The sequence below is a fragment of the Trichomycterus rosablanca genome, chromosome 14 (assembly GCF_030014385.1).
Source record: "Trichomycterus rosablanca isolate fTriRos1 chromosome 14, fTriRos1.hap1, whole genome shotgun sequence".
Lineage (NCBI taxonomy): Eukaryota > Metazoa > Chordata > Actinopteri > Siluriformes > Trichomycteridae > Trichomycterus > Trichomycterus rosablanca.
This window is the reverse complement of record NC_086001.1, coordinates 18,530,461-18,536,775: the sequence shown is the minus strand read 5'-3', so window position 1 is coordinate 18,536,775 and position 6,315 is coordinate 18,530,461. Positions and strand designations below refer to the sequence as shown.

At 33.0% G+C, this 6,315-nt stretch overlaps 1 long non-coding RNA gene across 1 annotated transcript; it reads right to left on the bottom strand.

Moving 5' to 3' along the window:
• On the bottom strand, positions 1–2,346 carry LOC134326559 (uncharacterized). Its single transcript, XR_010014529.1, has 5 exons — positions 2,103–2,346; positions 1,278–1,347; positions 1,045–1,098; positions 631–783; positions 1–473 (listed from the first exon to the last, which is right to left on the bottom strand). It is a non-coding gene; the product is annotated as an uncharacterized LOC134326559 (long non-coding RNA).
• Between the last annotated feature and the right edge of the window lie 3,969 nt (positions 2,347–6,315).

The window sequence follows — 6,315 nt, the reverse complement described above, 5'->3', positions numbered from 1 at the left end:
ATTCCTTCTCAATGGTAAACTGATAACACATGTACCAACTTGGCATTCTATAATGTAATGTTAAATGCATTAAAATAATAGTAATATAAAAAATAATGGTAATAGATTGTATTTGTTATATAATAACATAATTATATTACACTTAATAATTTATTTTACGATGGTAATTATACAATAATATAATTTTATTATACAGTAATATATACAATTATATAACTGAATAATGTATTGTGGTATAAATCTCTATATAAACTCTATACATACATAATGAAAAATCTAATTCATAAGCATTCCTTATGCATTTAATTATGGCAGTATTGGGTGCTTGGATGTGTCCTATGTCTGAGTGTGTGTGGGGGCGTGAATTGTGACATGAATTACACCTCTTGTTTTCCTAGCTTGTCCACATTGTTGAATTTGCTGGTGAAGTACACTTTCTGGACCTCCTTCATGGGGAAAATCTGTTCGGCCACCTTTAAAAATGCAAAAAAAATACAATAAATCAATAAAAATAATCAAACATTTGCCGCCATCACCTCTAAGCTACAGGGGCCCTAATATATTTCATCAGCAATGTCTTACATCTGATGTATCATAAGGCATATATTTGGTAAGCGTATCATTAATTACCATTAATTGTTATTAAATGTTGAAAAACATGACTTATCTTCATCTGCACTAAAGCACTGACGCAGACAGATCTTCGCTCTTTTTAATTTCATTATTTTAGTAGCTCAGACTGCCTTAAGATGGATCGGCATGGCCCGTCTGATTCACTAGTTACTAGAAAAAGAATCAAACAATTAATATCAGCAGCTATGCAATCAGTACACAGTTTAGGATTTAGTAACACACCCAACAGAAGCTGAAAACAGTCAGGGCTTTAAGCATATATAGATATGCAGCCGGGCACAAAGGTAGATGAATGGATGGATGAAAAGACATTGTCAGCACCAAAACTGTAAAGAAGTGAGTTGTTTTACATATTTTAACACAAATTTATTTTAAACACAATCTGTTTTTAAAAAATCAATTAGCACCTACTTTAAGTTTCCGAGATCCAGGCCTCTTTGTAATTTTCTCTTTTACAGCATAGTCCTAGAATGAAATGATTTAGGATATGTAGTTATCTGAGTTATCTACAAAAACAGTAACATTCTTTGGATGTGGTTGTAAAGCAATGTACTAAAACGTGCTGCTACTATCATGAACAAGAATATGAAAAACCATCCTTATGTGCTGATGTAAATGTAGGCAGATACTGTTATCTACAATACCCGGGTCTTCACTGTTGAACTCTGAGACTCTCTCAACCTCAGCAGCCCTCCTTGACATGTGACCATTTTCCTGGAATAAAATACTGTTTTTAATTTCATATTTAAAATCTGTAGTTAACAGAATGCTACAATAGCTTAAACACAGTGGCACAAATGCAGGGTTTTCACTGGGTTGTTGGTGGGTTTAAGTGGTGTGGTCACTGGGCTTTGGCTTAGGTGGTGCACAAGTTTTATAGGGAGTAGGGAAAGAGTAGGAAAACCTGAAATGTGTGTTAATAGACATTTTCTGAATAAATCATATAAACTTTGATCAACTGCCCCAGTTTCACAGCAATAATTTAAAGCACACATATCACCCATCATTCCAAAGAAAATGCTGGACCTCCACTATTTTAGGAGCAACTTGCAGGTTAACGTTCACATTTAATTAAGACGTGTATAAATAAGACATAAAAGGTGAATTGTCTTGTAGGAAATATTAAAAGCATTTATATTATCTGCACACTTAGAATTATAAAAAGTGATAGGTTTATTATAGTGCAGTTTAGCACTGTAACAACACTATAAACTAAGTAATTGTACCAGTCTTAACGTGTTGCAAGTATTACTACACATTTAAAAAGAGCACAATCAACTACCGTCAGAGAACAGACTGTTTATGCTAATGGTTTAGCTAACGTCCCAAGTAACTCATTTGAAGACATATAATCCTGACAACTGTGTTATTTTCGGCTTTCTAAAATGGCCATTTCTTTTTAATAACATTTTAGGCATAGTAAATATATTATTGTGTATTATTATAAACTGTTTAAGTTAATGACTTACCATCGAACTTCAGGGTTTAGCGCGCGCCGCTTCACCAACGTCTTTTTATCCATTTCTCACTTTCCAGATAAACAGTTTAACCGTTGATGAGATTTTCCGTCGTCAGATTCTGACTCAATAACACATGTAGCAGGAACTTTATCTTTAAGCAGATACACAGCGCGGACTTTAACAGACTCGTTTGTGAGAATTAAATCACTGAAACTGAGACTAAATTTGTATTTCCGCGGTTCACCTGACGCGAAGCTCGAGACGCTTGGTTGAAATAACGGTCTCAAATCATGTGCGCATGTGCGCATGCCCAGATGTCCAGACTGACATGATGTCTGACATGATGTGTGTAGAAGAGAGGTTTGTGCAGAACAGGCAGAATAAAAGGTTATAAAGTCATCTGTCTGATGTAATATTGATGTAATGTAATATTTGTCCTGTCTGCATGAGGTTATTTGTATTTTTGTAATATTATAAATATGTAAATCTGTGCTGTATTCTTTTTTTATTGGAATATTGTTAATCATCTATTTTTTTTTAGATGTAAATAATGTCTTTTTGACATGTTTTTCATTTCATGTAATGAACTTACCCCCACACACATACATTTACACCCTTCATTTACATACCTACTTTAAATAATACATAAATATTATATACATTATTATTGTCTTGATATTTGTATATTGTCATTTACCTATATGATCATAGTTAAACTGTAAATTACTGTAAACATCAAACATTAGAAGAGGTGACTATGAACTATTCTTAGTTGAACTGTAAACTGTAAGTTGACTGAATTTCACAATTCAACAATATCATGTTTACAGTTGAACTGTAAACTTCACAATTAATAATATTAAACACTGAAAGATGTGGCCATGTACTTCATGGTAACATGAGAGTTCACAGTTGTACTCATGGTCAAACTGTAAAAGTGACAGTAGAACTATTAACTATTATGGTTCAACTGTAAACTTAACAGTTTTACTGTAAAACTTTACAGTAAATTTTTTCCTGTGAAGAGCGACTCGGTTCCTTTAGTTCAAGTCGTTCAATAGAATCGGTTCGTCTAATTCCATTTATTTACTTTATTTATTTAGTTTTAAAAAAATCCTCTCTTGTGCAGATTTGTGCCTGTGTTTGTTTCTGCTTTAAAACATACACGCCATGAACCAATCAGATTTAACATCATTAAACAAGTTTATTCCCTAATTATTTGTCCTCATACTAGAGGAGCGACTCGGTTCCTTTAGTTCATTTTAAAGAGTTGTTCAATAGAATCGGTTCGTTCGCGAACGACTCATCACAGTAACTGTAATGTCATTACAAATATTTCACTGTAACGCGTTACATGACTTCGTTACAGATAAAAAGTAATCACGTGACTGTACCGCGTTCCCCCCAACACTGTAGCTGAGAGATACAGGGCTAATGGAGATGTTTTACTGCTAAGCTGCTGTTCAACTCCAGTCCAGTTGGTGGTAGTGATGGGCTGATGAAGCCTCGTGAAGCCTTGACGCTTTCCATCAAATTGGTTCGAGAAAAGGTTCATTTCTCGAGGCTTCATTTGCACACAAACCCCCCTACTGGTCAAAACTATTATTGTCATTTCAACTGATGTGATGACCCCTGCCTCCCATGCAAGTGTTAACATGGGAATAATCACTGCCAAGAATAGAAATAAAAACATCTTAATATGATTTTGTGTGGTTAATACATCCATCCATCCATCCATTCATTCATGATTTCATATATGATTTTTGTTAAGTGGGAAAAAGTAATATAGGTCTATTCATGTTTAAATTTTAGTGGTGTTTTTATAGGATTGTGTTTGTGAATACTGGTGAGATGGACTTTATTCATTTTTATTTAGAAACAGTATTTTTTGTACTGTGCTTGGACTTTTGAAAAAACCCTTTCACATAAATCGTGCCAGTACTCGAACCACTTCCTGAACCGGCGAGGCTTCACACGTCATCCGTGACGTCACTTGTTCTTAAAGAAGCAAGCCTCGATACGCGCTTCACGAAAGACTTCCTAGATTTCTCGACACACGCTCCGAAGCCTCGGCACAGTACGACCCATCACTAGTTGGTGGCGCTGGTGCGTCTTAAGTTGTTCTGCCACCCGCCATTAAACATCATAAGAAGAACAAGAAGCTGCTGTGTTTGTACTGTAGAGCCTCATCTGTAAATAAAATATGTATTTAATTATAACCCTTATATTTAATTATAACCACATTCTAATTAATAATAAAACTAGAGTTCATAATAAAACATCACTGTGAGGATTTGAGGAGCTTTAACTCCAGTTTTATTTAAACAAACTATTAGCTGCTCCGCTAACTGTTAGCATCACACATGATTCAGTACTGATGAACCGATTCATTGAACCGATGAATCAGTCGATTGTAACGGATTCAGAGTTTATTCATTATTAAATCTCACATTTTGATATAAACGTGTCACATTTTCAGCTTTGTTTACAGTTTTTAATGTTTTATAGAAACAGCGAGTTCTTGTAGCTTTGTTTACAGGTTATTTTACAGGTTTATAGTAAAAGTTAAAAGTATTAGTACAGCACTGTTATTGGGAGTGGATGAGAAACTAGATGTAAAGAACATCAGACTTAATCATTTCACTTTGGGCCACAAAACCACTTCCACCAAACTCAAAGGGTTGTTTCCCAGACAGGGATTAAGGCTTATAGTCCAGGACTACATGTTGCTGTAAATAGAGAATCTCCATTCAAAATGCTGTGTAGTCTAGGACTAGGCTTAATCCCTGTCTGTGAAACCAACCCAAAAAGTTCTATTAGAAGTCTTTTCTGTCTGATGCTGCTCAGTCTCACAACAATGTCTTTCAACATTTTTACTCTGTTTACAGCCTCACAACATTAAAAATAAACAGTTAAAACGGTCTGAAAGAATTTTCCTGGATTTCTCTTTAATAAGGAATAAAGTACATTTGTCTATCTGTCCGTCTGTCTGTCAGATCTTTTAATAATGCAGTCAGCAGAAGAGGGACACGTGACCCCCATAGATCTACAAAATGAAGGATTCCAAGAGAAACTAATAAAAAAGGAGAATGAAGAAGATGGAAGTTACTTCTGTAAGTAAATGTGGAGCAATTTGCCATGTTAGTACAGTACAGTGTGGTTAGTATAGTAGAAATAATAAGAGAATGTGGATAGTGGGATTAGAACCTGTACTGTACCGTACTGTCCTGTGTAGAAGTGCTGATACTTCCAGTCTGGATTAAATCTAAGTAGTATTTACTTGTGGTAACTAAACCCACAACCTTCAGGTTCCTCCAGTTGTTGAGTTTCTTCTTCACATATTGATGAATTTCAGGTGAAGGATCTTTAATCCCTGTGGAACACCTCACCTCTGAGGAACACCTCACCCCAGAGGAGCAACAGTGTGGAGGTTTCCAGATGAAGCCTGTGAAGAAGGAAGAACCTGAAGATAAAGATGAACTCAGTAAGATATTTTTTATCTTGAGTAAAATAAGATTTGGATTGAATAGAATCAGAGGAACCTGGGATGAAGCATCATACAGTGAAAGCTTGTATTGTGCTCATGCAGATCAGTGTGAGCAGGAAATGATGAATGCAGGATGAATCACGTTACAGGACTTTAGCATCAGATCTCAGTTTAACAATTACTAACAGTATTTATTATTTATAATGTTATAAATGTATTTATTATTTATAATGTTATACATGTATTTGATTATTTATAATGTTATAAATGTATTTGATTATTTATAATGTTCTAAATGTATTTGATTATTTATAATGTTATAAATGTATTTGATTATTTATAATGTTATAAATGTATTTGATTATTTATATTGTTATAAATGTATTTGATTATTTATAATGTTATAAATGTATTTGATTATTTATGTTATAAATGTATTTAATTATTTATAATGTTATAAATGTATTTGATTATTTATAATGTTATAAATGTATTTGATTATTTATAATGTTATAAATGTATTTGATTATTTATAATGTTATAAATGTATTTGATTATTTATGTTATAAATGTATTTGATTATTTATAATGTTATAAATGTATTTGATTATTTATAATGTTATAAATGTATTTGATTATTTATAATGTTATAAATGTATTTGATTATTTATGTTATAAATGTATTTGATTATTTATGTTATAAATGTATTTGATTATTTATAATGTTATAAATGT